General features: G+C 48.7%; 1 protein-coding gene across 5 annotated transcripts in view; it reads right to left on the bottom strand.

The window, feature by feature from the left end:
- LOC119461370 (rho GTPase-activating protein 20) overlaps nucleotides 1-12,997 on the bottom strand; it is a 683,025-nt gene that overhangs the window by 56,921 nt on the left and 613,107 nt on the right. The window lies entirely within an intron of this gene.

Here is a 12,997-nt window from a genome sequence, read left to right on the forward strand (position 1 = left end):
TCCCTTAGCCAGCTTATATACTGCATGCGTATGGCCGCAAGACAAATGGGAGAATGTCTAATTATTTGGAAATCCATCCGGGGGCGTTAGCCACCGCGGCGCAACCGGCGAACACAGCGTTCGCCGGATGCCTTGTTCAGCCAGTGTGTGTAAGGGTGGCTTCGCTGCCGCGCTCTTGATGATGGCGATCCCAAGGTGAACCACCGCGGCAGGAAGTATAAGGCTATGTAGACTCTCGGCGCGGGCAGAGGTGTAGCAGCGCTGGTCTTCTGCGCGTATAAACAACACCCAGGGACGTCGAGATGGGATTCTCGATATAACTGGATTTCTGAGGCACTCGAGGAGCGTCTTTATGTGGTATGCAAAAAAATAAAGAAAGAGAGAGGGAAGACACACAATACTCGTAAACAGTGGCCGTGTGCCGACATTTCCTGGCGTGGACTGGGTAGCGGTAGACGTGCGTGCGAGCCAACGACGTGAGAAGCGAAAGCGATAGAAATAAGTGGTTTGGCCATGCATGCTTCTCTTTGAGGGGCAGGAGGCTGCGTTCAGTCTTCTCAAAGACAGGATTTCAATGAAAATGCGAGGTTGTCCAGGTACCAAAACACAGACAGACACTATAAACCCCTTACATACGTCAGGAAATGTGTATGGATCAGGAAAAGAGCACGCGTCAATACCAGACCCGATCGCGTACGGTTCATCGTCCGCAAAGGATGAAACATCTTCGCCGTTCAAAGGGAACGTTCGTTCGAAGAGACGAGCAGATTTCCTCACGTCAACGCGGTCAGCTGGTCGGTTGGTTACAGGACTTCCTCTTACAAGCGCGCAGACATCACACAGGCCGCCGCTAAACACCGTCGCGAACGTCTCGTACACTTCTTGTTCGCGTTGGAGAAAGTGCACTGTATATATCGTGCGGCCGCAAAGGAAAGGAAAGCAGAGAAAGAAATAAGGGTCAAAGAGCATATACGCGGTCTACAAATGAGCTTCAAACCGGGACGCGTGCGCGAGTTCTGCAACGACTTTTTCTTCGGCTTGCCATAGAGCACGCCTACATTCGACGCTCATAACACCCAACAACCCACGCGGAAAACTGAGCGAAGCCAAAAAACGAAGCCGAAGCTCCACGAAAGGTCAGCTTCGATCCTCGCTTTTCAGGTCCCCAGTCCAGAAGACGAGGAAGGGCGGATTGGGGGTGGATGAGGTCTTCGGGCCGTCAATCATAAACCACACGTGTTCGCCTATATTTAGCGGTCACTGCTACGCACGCACACACGCACACTCGTCGCACACACATGCGCACGTATAGTTCCAACGCGTGGACAACGGTCATCTGCGTTAGCACGACATCGTTCTATAAGCTGTCTGGCCGGCGTCGTGCAGAAAATGCTCGACGCTGCTCGCTCACACATGCAGGTCCAGCTGCGGTCGGCTATATGTATATATATCTCGTCGGTCACTCAGTCAGCAGAGCGCGTAGGACACGCTTGCGAGGGAAAAAAAAAACAAGAAAAAGAAATAAAAGAGAGAAGAAGCGCCGAAAGCACGCTTCAACACTCCTTCCGCGTAACTTTTTGGAACGCCGCGCGAGGCCAACCTAGCGAGCGCTTAAGAAAAAAGCACGCGAGAGAAGCCGGGCTTTCTGAGGCAATGACGTTCCTCGCGCTTTTATTTTTTATTTTTTTTTCCTCATAAAGAAAAAGCCATCGACCGTACGCGCTCCGTACGATGACGCTCCGCGCTTAGCCCTTCGCCGTTTATGGATGGACGCAGGCGTGCGTGCGGGTTCAAGAAAAGACGTGCGTGTGCCTGCTTTGTCGGCTCCGAAATCATGCACGCGTGCGCGCTTGCCTGCGACGTTTGCGGACGGCGAAAAGTGTTACGCGAGTGTGAAGAGGAAATTACGGCGAGAAAGAGAACGAGGGGAAGGAAATAAAAAGAAGGGGGGCGTAAGCCCCAGCTCGAGACATTGCGGTTGACTGACTCGCAGCTTGAGGCATCCACAGATAGAAGTGCTTATGATCTATCTATCTATCTATCTATCTATCTATCTATCTATCTATCTATCTATCTATCTATCTATCTATCTATCTATCTATCTATCTATCTATCTATCTATCTATCTATCTATCTATCTATCTATCTATCTATCTATCTATCTATCTATCTATCTATCTATCTATCTATCTATCTATCTATCTATCTATCTATCTATCTATTCTATCTATCTATCTATCTATCTATCTATCTATCTATCTATCTATCTATCTATCTATCTATCTATCTATCTATCTATCTATCTATGCGCGCGCGTGCGTGCGTGTCTGTCTGTCCATGTCAGTCTGGTCTCGTTGTAATCGCCTCGAATCGGGCACCTGCGAAGTCGGATTGTGCAATATGTCTCGGCACTCACACATAAAATTCGTCAGGGTTATGTCTATACATTAGTCGTCCCTCTCTCTCTCTCTCTCTCTCTCGCAGCGCAGCACCGAGGCTGTAGTTTTCAGTACTATATACCTTCGATGATCACCGTCTGCGAAGACCGTTGCGATGCTTCATCTTCTCTGATTTTTCTTTCTCTCGCTGAAATCCAATCATACGCCTTCACTCGTGACCCGTAAAGCGTTCCTTTACCCGCGGGATCGGGCGCGCACTGAAGCACAATGACACGGTAGAGTCGCAGATGGAGACGCGCAGTCAATCTGTCATTCGCCGAAAAGCATGCGCTGTCGAAGCTGTACGCTTGTAACGAACCTTGACGAAAAAAAAGAAGAGCAAAAAAAAAAAAAATACTGACAAGAAGCAAAGACGTCTATCCCACATACGCTTTCCTTCAACGTTGCGGCTCGAGCGTTCACCATGCGCGCTGAAATGATGGAGGAAAACAAACCGAAGAGGGAAAAAAAGTAATGAAAACCACGAAATAAGTGCCGCGAAACGTAAGATGACGCAGGCAGCCAGCGTCTGGAAGTCGTTTCTCTTTCGCTTTATTCCCGGTGGGTATCGTAATCAAACTGACCTAGCCTGCTGTTTCCCATTTATTTATCTCTTTTTGTTTACCGAACCTACAACATATTCAGGAAATTATCGACTGACCGGCACTGCAGGAGCCAAGCAAATTTTTCCGTTGAACACATAGACAGAACTTGTTGAATAGCGTGCTTTCGCCTCTTAGGTGAGGTCCAAACGGATGAAAAACGTGTGCGGTAAAAATTAAAAAAAGAAAAAAAACTATCACTGAGATTTAACTTCACTGATATTCAAATTTCCTTCCAATAGCAACGTGGCAATCGCCCTCGCAAGCCTACGGTGCGATAAGAGGCACTGGGCCTCGTGAAATAGTTCTTACTATTATGCCGTGTAAATGTGCGTGGCAAACACCGTGGTATTCAGTGAGAATGCCTGCCATGTGAACGTGCTACTAGTCCAAATTCGGTTCAAATTCTTCTGCATCAAATCATGCATGCACCAAATTTACTCTTATAGGGTAAACACCTCGCAAGAACCTAATGCAAAGACTCGAGAATCTTAACGAGCAGACACGTATTATGTCGGCGTAAGCAACGCTAGTTGCTACACCTAGCGACGTGCCATTCAACTAGAAACATTCTTGCCGTGCGCAATTGTTTCTCTTATAGAAGGAGAAGAAAAAAAGACACCGAAAATACCCTCCAGGAGATTATTTCATGGACGATGCGTTTACGCCAGCTGAGTAAGTCACTCGCTGAATCAACATTCAACACACTATCGTTGAACAGCTCTTCATAGCTCGCTCGCTACGGTGGCTCTATAGGCGTTGGGCTGCTGAGCACCCGAGGTCGCGGGTTCGCTTCCCCGTCACGGTGGTCAAAATTAATCCGCATCTCTCAACTACACGGCGCGTACGTCCCTCTGAAACCAAGGTGCGGTTTCCGAACGTTAAACCCTACGACTTAATTTTTTTAATTATAGATCCACAGCTTAATAAGACAACGCTATACCAGCCCTCCGGTTCCCGCAAACGTACTCCATGTATTCTGTAGTACACGTCTGCTTTAGCACACCTGTACTTCTATGCTAAAACACTATTGCAACAGTGCAACGTCACGGCCATACACGGCGGCACTCGGACAAACCGCGGAACGCGGCCAAGGTGAGTTCTTCCGCGTTATTGGATCTCTGCTGACTCCTTGGTCAACGCACCAACCAAGAGAAACCATGCAGACGCACGCGTCTAAGTTGCAGTCACTAATGGCGCACGTGCTCGGCGAGGGTACAATGTGCTGCGCGCTCCCTTCATTAACGCAGTTCAAGGGAGACCAGCTCTAGACTATGCAGACCACATACACCATCCGACGTAAACCGGATCCACCCGGCGAATGCGGCGATAACGCGCGCTGTACGGATAGATGGGGCGGCTAGCTGCGCTGTTTCATATAGTGCACGCAAGTACAAAGCTTCGTTAATTTGGCTTGCTCGTAAACCAGGCTGCAAGGACATTTATGCGCGATTCACCATGTGCCGATAAACGCGGGGTCACCTGCTTATCATAGGTAGAGGTAGCTGCTGATGGCACTGCATAGGCAACAACTATTGTATGCGTTACAATACCTCCCTGCATTTTGTCCTTCGTCCCATAACAACCTTCTGTCATAATGTACCGGCTGCAGTATAAGCACCTTCTTCTTCTCTCTTTAAAGATATACCGGAAGTTTGGATACTAAAAGAGCCGGTTATCTCGAAATCTTATCTAAGAAAGGCGACCATAATGAAAACGTAATGAAAAAAAAAAAGGGGGGGGGGGGTGTTACAACGGGGCTGCAATGAAATAACGAAGCAATAACGACGTAAGTTTATAGATAACGGAGAAATATATATAGAGAAAAATATGTTTTAAGAATACAAGAACTACACAATCATCAACAGGTCATGGGAATATAGAGAACATTAAAAACGCACTTAAACTACTGCTGTTCACGAGAAAATCCCGTAGAATCACGCGAGCTAATCCCCGCTTGCTGGGGAACGACCACCTTGTCACTCAGGAAGACCCGCTGGGAAAATGCGAAGGAGAAAAAAAAATCAGCCTAATTTACCTGTTGCGTGCACATCCTCGAGCCCCCACCGTACACCGACAGCAAAGAAAAAAAAAAAAAAAAGATTCTGCTAGGTTAAGCGATGTAAATTACGCTTCGCCGTGAAGCAAGAAAGATCGCGGAGATAAGCGAGTACCTTATTGCGTGCGACTGGCGCAGGACTGGGTCAAACGGATTCGCTGCGCGCGCGCCGAACATCGGTAGCCAGGACAGAGTCTCTTCTGATCATCGCGTGAGCGAAGGAGGACGTGGCGCCCTTCTCTCGCCCTCTCCACTTTTGCAAGGACAAGACGACAAGCAGGCATCGCCTCTTCCCTTCCATCACGATGGCGCTCTTACCCCAAAATCTATCACGACGTATGTACATGCACACACCGGCGTTGCACGTATGTGACTGATGCTTCAGGGAGGAGATCCCGGGCGCTGCCGCGTTTTCGCGGAATTGCGGACCTCCGTAGACAATTAGGGGTACGGCATCGTCACGTCCTGTGGAATCTCTCCACAGCGCAGAAGCATGTGTTACAGTGAACCACACACTTTCTTTCTCCTTCTATCCGCGGGATAGGCATGCGAGCAACCCGGATCGTCATTATTGGTGGGCCTATCGTTATCCGTTGTACGAAAAAAGCTTCTCCCAACCGAGCTTGTACCATACCACGTATAACGCTATAGCAATGCCTTGCCTCCTATGCCCTCATCCCTCTAGTCGTTTTTATACTGCGTCCTCTCCTGTCTATCAATGTACATGCCTCCTGTGCTTTTTAACTACTTGCAGCCTGTTTTGTATGTCTAGTTTCCTGAAAAAGTCCATATCATGCAGCCTGTTTCGTGTATCTAGTTTCCTGACCAAGTCCATATCCTTTTCTTGATTTTCAGTTAGAAAACCTTGAATTTATGTTCGGTCGCTTATCCGTGCTGCTCCTTTATTTTATCCCCGAGCGTAACGACCACAATATTCTTTGATCTTCGCGTTTTTTTTTTATGCTCCAAGGTGCCTACGTAAGACATCACGTGACCGCCCGACGGGGAAGTACTGGCGACACGTGCGGAGACTTAAACTTTCTATGGAAAGTGCAAGGGCCGTCGGTTGTACTCGGCTGACAGTACAGAAAGCGAGTGACGGCCACCGTCACTTGTCCCAAAACAGCAATGTCTCGCCCTGAGCGTCTGCAAAGAAACACGAGAAAGACCCCCTCCCCCTCCCCCCCCTCTCTCTTTGACAGCACCGAAGTTGCCCACGTCAGGATCGCGATCACGAACCAGAACATAATCGCTCGACGATTGCCAATTTCTTACACGCCATTTAGGCTATTTGGGATGCCATAAGGGCGTCACTGGAAGCCTCAGCATCCGCTACATGGCGAATGTTGCCGAGTGATCGTCACGTGATCGTACCAGAATGCCGTAGCGGCCTGCGCAAAAGGAAGCCGCTGAGCGCAGAGGAGACCGCGCGTGTGCGTGGAGGCTATGCCGCGCATTGTTTTCTGTTGGAACGCCTTTCAAGAACCGCGCGCGCAAAGAGAAGGAGGGGATGGGGAAGTGAGGAGGTACATACCCACGTTCGTTTGTCACATTGTGCGCGGTTTCATTTGAGCCTTCATGCTTCGCTCATGTACAGGGCATGAGGCAATTGTTTCACCTTCTCCACCTTCCCGCTTCTTCACTCCTGAAGCGAGCCGCAGAACGCTTCTGTATGCGCATGCGAGTCCGTTTACGTTCGCAACGCCGGAATTACCGGTTGTAAACGTCAGAGGGGGAAAAAATAAACGAAAAAGGCAAGACACCTACACAAGCGAGATAAATATGGAAGACCCGAAGGGGGTTTCCCTCCAACACTCGTCAAGCACAGAGAGAGACTCACATTCGTCCAGCAAGCGTCCCGCGTCGTTGTCGAGTCGACGCATCGATCTCCCTTGTCTCGTCGCGAAGCACGCAAAGCGCGATGAGCGACAGCGGCAGGAATAATCGCCATTGTTTCTGAAGTCCCGAGACACAAACGCCGGCGCGCACACCCTCTTATTCCGTTTCTTCTTCTTCGCCTTCCCCCATCGGTCATTCCGAGCCGGAGTGTGACTCCTACCAACCAGCCTGCACCGCCACGCTCGCGTCGCCGCAAGTCGTTCATATGCACGCACGCTCACGCGGCGGCTTCTCGCGGAAGACTTGCACCGCCGCGCGGATGCCTTTTCTCGTCGACCTCTCCTCCTTGTTCCGTGGAATACGCCGACGACCCCGGAGGTGGCCGTGTGGCATGCTTCTTTCTTGACCGACCGACCCCTCCCTGCTAGCTTCGTCTTTCTCTTTCACCGCTCCCAGTTCGTTTCACTGGCCGTGAAACACACACAGAGCCATCGCGCGGCCAGTCAGTCAGTCGCCAGCGTTTCAGGGGGGCGCACCGCTGGCCCCGTGCACTCGTCATTCCCTGCATGCCGGGAGGACGGACAGACAGACAGACGGACGGATGGACGGACGGATGGATAGACGTCCCTGCGCGGCCGCGTCGGTGTGCCTGTTGTATAATTCTGGGGTTGCACTCGGCCCATCATCCTTCCCGTGGCCGCTCGCAAAACATCACTCTCACTGCTTCTCCGGCGCACGGCAAGGCGCTCATTCCGGAATGCGCTCGCGCGTCTTTGCCGGCGGATCAGTGCTCAGCGCACGAGGTAGCCGCCCCCGTGGCGGCCTCCCTTGCTACGGAGGCTGTTGAGCATCTGTTGTATTATACGGTGGGGTGGCCGGACTCGCCGTGATTCTTTGACCTCCAGTGTCTTCTCGCTTGTCTTTGTTCGTAGGATTTCTTATTACGCAATGTCAACTATTTGTAGCCTCGCTTCCACTTCTTTTTCCCCCGAATGCCTTCGCCACGCGATCGTTTTCTTGCCCGGAGTAGAAAAAGGTATGCTTAGGCACGCTGAACATGACCGATCGTGAAATCCTGAATGTGCAACGCGCTGGCAGGGTATGGCATTTTCTCGCTAGAGGAGAATGCCGCACAAAGATGACGTAAGGTCACTCGTCGTAGCTATCGCTGTCTATGCAGGTGCTGTGCATGTACACTCTGACAAGCGCAGTGATCGTTCTAAACAAAAGAATGCAATTGTAGAAGCGTGCAGCTGCATTAAGAACACTCGGTCAATTCGTCGCGTTTGATTGAATACCATGCATCGCTCAGCGGCACGAGGTGTTCGAACGGGAAACAAAACGTGATAATCTGATGCATTCGGTGTGCTTCTCGTGTGACCGATCACTAAGGCAACCGTGCCACGTTCAGAGAACCGAGAACACAGTTCGTGCGCTGCCGATCATTCAGACCACGACTGTAGATTAAGATCGCGAAGGAAGAAATTCTGAGGAGACACTATACCCCACCGGCGCTAACGATGTGAGGTGAGATTAAGTAATCACATCAAACGATGGAAGATACGCCCAAAAATACGGAGCGCGGTGACACGGAACGCCGAACTTGTCACGACTGGTCGTCACGACGTCCGTGTTTCGAAGTGACAGTTGTCTCTTCGGACACCAGTCGACGGCAGCACGTGATGGACCGAGTCACCGGGAACATTTTTCTGGCGTTACTATTACAGGGTGCGCAACTAGGAGGGCGACATTTCTCTCCCTAAATATTGCCTTGCCGACCGGCGGACACAAAACTGATGCTCTTGCACTATGGCAGTGTCGCAACTACAAAAAACAGGAAAGGTCGACGATCAGCGCACGCGCGCGGGTGGACAGATGGTCCATGACGGAACCCTCGCGGCGCCACGCAATTATATGCGACCGAAGATGGAACGGGAGGCAGCTGGCAGCCAACAGCGCGGAGTGGCTACTAAGGATGGTCCGTCTCCGCACACGCGAAGCGAGGATGGAACGCGAGCTGCCAGAGGGACGATACTCATCCGGGACACAGAGGCGTGCCATGCGGAATTTCAAAGCAAGAGGCGCGTTTCGCGCTTGGTAGAAGAGTCGCGCTGGTCGGTAGGTCGGTCGGTTGTCAGTTCGATCGGTCAGTGCATCTCTCGTTTCGCGTGCAGGTCAAAGCATCGCGGCAGACACCTTGCGAGCGAAAGCGAACTGGTTCGTTCGTTCTCGGCGTATCATACGTACAGAAGAGGTCGACACACTTGTCTAGAACACACTCCTGAGGGCAAAAACAGCTACCAAAGCTTGAGCCGACCGAGAGAAATCCGAGAGAAAGCCGCTCGAAGAAGACCGAGAGAAAGCCGGTCGAGAGAAATCAATGGAAACTGTAAATTTAGTCACGCAACCTCACATACAGCCGATTTCATGGCACATGCCATCTTCAGATATCGCCAGCGCAGTCCTGAGAACGTGGTTCGCGCGTTCTAATAAGTGTGTTGACGTCTGTTCATTCATTTTCGATAGACTGTCTTATAGCTTGGAAGCAACGAGCGAGCGTCACTGCATTGTCGGAGAGAGGCGGCGCACAATATATGCAAGAAGCGAGTTACATTTATTTATTTATTTATTTATTTATTTATTTATTTATTTATTTATTTATTTATTTATTTATTTATTTATTTATTTATTTATTTATTTATTTATTTATTTATTTATTTATTTATTTATTTATTATTTATTTATTTATTATTTATTTATTTATTTATTTATTTATTTATTTATTTATTTATTTATTTATTTATTTATTTATTTATTTATTTATTTATTTATTTATTTATTTATTTATTTATTTATTTATTTATTTATTTATTTATTTATTTATTTATTTATTTATTTATTTTTTACGAAACAGGGTGCTATAGGTACAAATCGTTCTGACCGAGGAGTTCGTGCACACCTACTTACACGTGAGACGTGCTTAGTTCTAAGGATGTCAGCGAGGTAAAGTAGAAGTCCAAACTACAGAAAACTGTCGCAGCGTGAGTCAAGGAAGTTATAGAACTAAGCAGAATTTCAAGAAACACACTTACAGATACGCACAACAAAACAAAAGCGAAAGCAGCAAAAGAAGGCCCTGCGACTTCAGTCGGATCTATTTCTGCCTGTCAGCACTGTCCATGTATATATAGCCAAGAAGCACTGTCGGGCGCAGAATGCTTCGGCGGCTCGTTCAACAGCACGCAGTTTTAAAAGATAAAGCCCTTCAATCATGGTGAACATGGTGAACCTCGTAAAATGGCACCTCGGAGAGCGGAAGTCATACCTCCTTTGCACACTAAACGCAGTAACGCTCGTCAAACAACGATTGTCAAAAACGTTGCCGTCATTACGAAGCGTAGCAAAGCTTTGACGCAATCAGAAGCAATTAGAGCCACCAGTAGAAGTACTACGCGACCGTCCTTCATCGCGATTAAATTTGATCGCCGCGTTCGGCGCCTGCCCGCGGCCTCCTTCACCGCTCGAGAGCTGCGCGCCACACGAGCAAAAACGTCAGGTAGGTGCTCCTGGAAACCGGTGATTCTTGTACCTGTGCTGCCGCCTTGGGACATAATTCGACCTCATCTGACAACGCACGGAAGCGTTCGACAGCGACAAAGGTCCCCTGCGGGGCCCAGTCCGGCTTTAGCGCGGGAAAAAAAAAAAAAAAACGTACACAGTAACAACTGCCTGGCAGGAATTCAAGGCTGCGCGCGCACGCTCCGGAAGGAACATTATTTTCGGTCATTGTCCCAGCGTTGTGTCTCTGCTGGCGGGCGTTTGACTTGCTTGCCCCGTCGTGCTCTGTCAATTACGTTGATGCCTGTCTTTCAATCTAGAGAAATACCAGAGGTGAAGCGGAGAGAACATGAATGTTAAAGACAGGTCGGTCATCAGAGGCGAGAGGTTAGCGCGAAGCGTATATATATGCTGTGACGACAGTTCGATTAAATTGGTTACACTTTCGGCCAAAAGGAAGGCCGAAAGCTTCACCAATCTCACAAAAAGCTTACTAATCAAAAATTACGTTTCTAATGTGACCAGGATTAACCGGCACCATTAACTATAGTGCAGCAATCTACTGGCATAACCAGGCAAATGATAAAAATGATAACAATAAATACTGCCAGAAAGCCAGGGAAATCAATGATTGCCTTGTTTCCGGCAACGATACTAATGACGCTTATTTAGTGCAGCATAAGTTTGTATTATAGTAGCGGCTGCGTGAGTATAATTCTTAAGCGAAAGACATACCATTGTTATGAACAAACAAGAAATGCGCCTCATTTTATGCTTTCGTTGTTTTTGCTGTTGTTGTTTGTTGTTGTTTTGTTGTTGTCGGAGCGTTGTTTCTGGAAACGCGTTATGCACAGAGAAAGAACAAGAAGTTAGCAGATTTCAACGTCAACGAAATCTATACTGATAACTGATACGAATCCGTTATGCAAGATTTTCCATTGCCAGCGGGACACATGGGTGGTACTTCATTAAAAAAAATAGCAACAGTGACGACGAAAAGTCAAACTAAAATAAACTACGAAAGCACTACAGTAGTGTGTGAACCATGGTACCCCACGGACATTAAACTGAACACGACATGTGAAGCTGAATTCATCAGAGCTCTTCCTGATGTCTGCGCTTACGAAAAGGGACCCGTGTTTGAACGAATGTCTCGCAAATTATAAAGTACCGTTAATTGAACATCTTGACTTCGCAGGCGCATCGGTATTTAACGTTTCAACGAATTTTCTGTGCAGTACGTGCGACACAGACAGTATATACACATACACACACACACACAAAAAAAGAACAGTTTGATCTAGGAACGAATAGCATCGGGCGACAAACGTCGGACCGATTACGACCATGGTATAGGAAAAGGACGACATACATAAATGGACACTGCCGAAGTGATTCAGGGTCACCCCGCCAATGCAAGTCGATGGGACACAAAGAAGCACTTCTCCAGTGCATGGTACGGACATGCGCCGTTCGCCTCAATGCAGCGAGCAACCAAGCGACGCAGAGCTGACAGCGTGTGTAGGCGTACAGATTAAGAACATCATTCTACGCACGCGCAGCGCGGCCTACGCGGTGTCCATCGAAGTCCGCCGCCTGTACCACAAATTCAACGCAACAACTTACAAGAGAAAGAGCCAAAGATATATATAGAGGAAAACCGAACTCCCAGGGAGCAGGACGAAGGCGCTGATGCCAGTGGATAACTTGGATCCCCCGGCGAATGTGAACCGCGAGTACACAACACTACCCCACTGCAGATCGAGAGGTTTCTTGTCCTTACCGACTCGCCGCCATTGCGATAGCATACGTCTTCCGGTGATAAGGAGGGCGTTGCTTGATCCAGAAACCACTTGACGGCATTCTAGAGCTCTATACGACAAGCGCCGTTACGTGACTGCGGTTCCAATCGTGTAAACGAGCAGCTATACGCTATAGCTCTATTTTCGCCGCGCGCTCGAACTTGCACGAAAGCGTACAGAGTGCTTCTCTTGTGGCATGGGTGTGTCCAAACCATAACGTTCGTATCTGGACTAGACCCTAAGTCTGGGACAAATACAGAAACGTTTTGTCACACTTACGCGACCAAAATAAACTATTATGTCTACAATACGCCGATATCTGGTCTTACCAATTATAAGTTGTATAGCACCAATGAGTTAAGGCAAGAAACACCCTTCTTCAGATCCCTTTAAACAGCGAACACAGGCCGGTATAATGTAGGGCTTCCTCTCGCTCCATTATGTTCCTTGCTTATCCACCGTTTCACGACAGGCCATTTCCCGCTCTGAGGCGACAGTATTGTGCCGCCTCTGGCTCGGGGTGGCATTTACAAAGGCCTACTCGTTCCGCATTGGAATGGGGGATACGCCCATGTGTGACTCTTGTGGAACCAGAGAAAGAATTGAACATGTCTTATGTCTCTGTCGCCAGTTCGACGTCGAGCGTGAAGCTCTATAAACTCTATAGACCATTTTCGGAAATGAAGATCCTTGGACCAT

The sequence above is a fragment of the Dermacentor silvarum genome, chromosome 8 (genome assembly GCF_013339745.2).
Source record: "Dermacentor silvarum isolate Dsil-2018 chromosome 8, BIME_Dsil_1.4, whole genome shotgun sequence".
Taxonomy (NCBI): domain Eukaryota; kingdom Metazoa; phylum Arthropoda; class Arachnida; order Ixodida; family Ixodidae; genus Dermacentor; species Dermacentor silvarum.